We start from the raw sequence: 362 nt of genomic DNA, 5'->3' as shown, positions 1-362 counted from the left end.
TGCGGCAGGCGCCTCCCCTTCCAGACCCTCACGTTCGCTCTGCTCTCTTCACGCCCACACTGCTTCCCCCTCCCCCTGTCGCACCTCCCACCACCCCAGTACCAACCTCTCCTTCGCATCTCAAGTGTCTCTTCCCCGAGGAAGTGTCCTTGGCCTCTGGTCAGGGTCAGACCCCTCTCCAACGTGTGCGTGGCACTTACGGAGGTTCATTTTCATTCAGAGAAAATTGTTGTTGTTGTTGTTTTTAATGATTGGCTGTCTCTCCCACTCGCCAATGAATGAGCTGACGAGGACAGAGATTGTATGTTTGGATGACCCTGTATTCCCAGTGCCTGCCACGAGGCCTGGCAAAAAGTAGGGGC

The sequence above is a fragment of the Myotis davidii genome, unplaced genomic scaffold (genome assembly GCF_000327345.1).
Source record: "Myotis davidii unplaced genomic scaffold, ASM32734v1 scaffold478, whole genome shotgun sequence".
Taxonomy (NCBI): Eukaryota; Metazoa; Chordata; class Mammalia; order Chiroptera; family Vespertilionidae; genus Myotis; species Myotis davidii.
The sequence above is the reverse complement of the archived record's forward strand: the minus strand, read 5'-3'. Positions refer to the sequence as shown.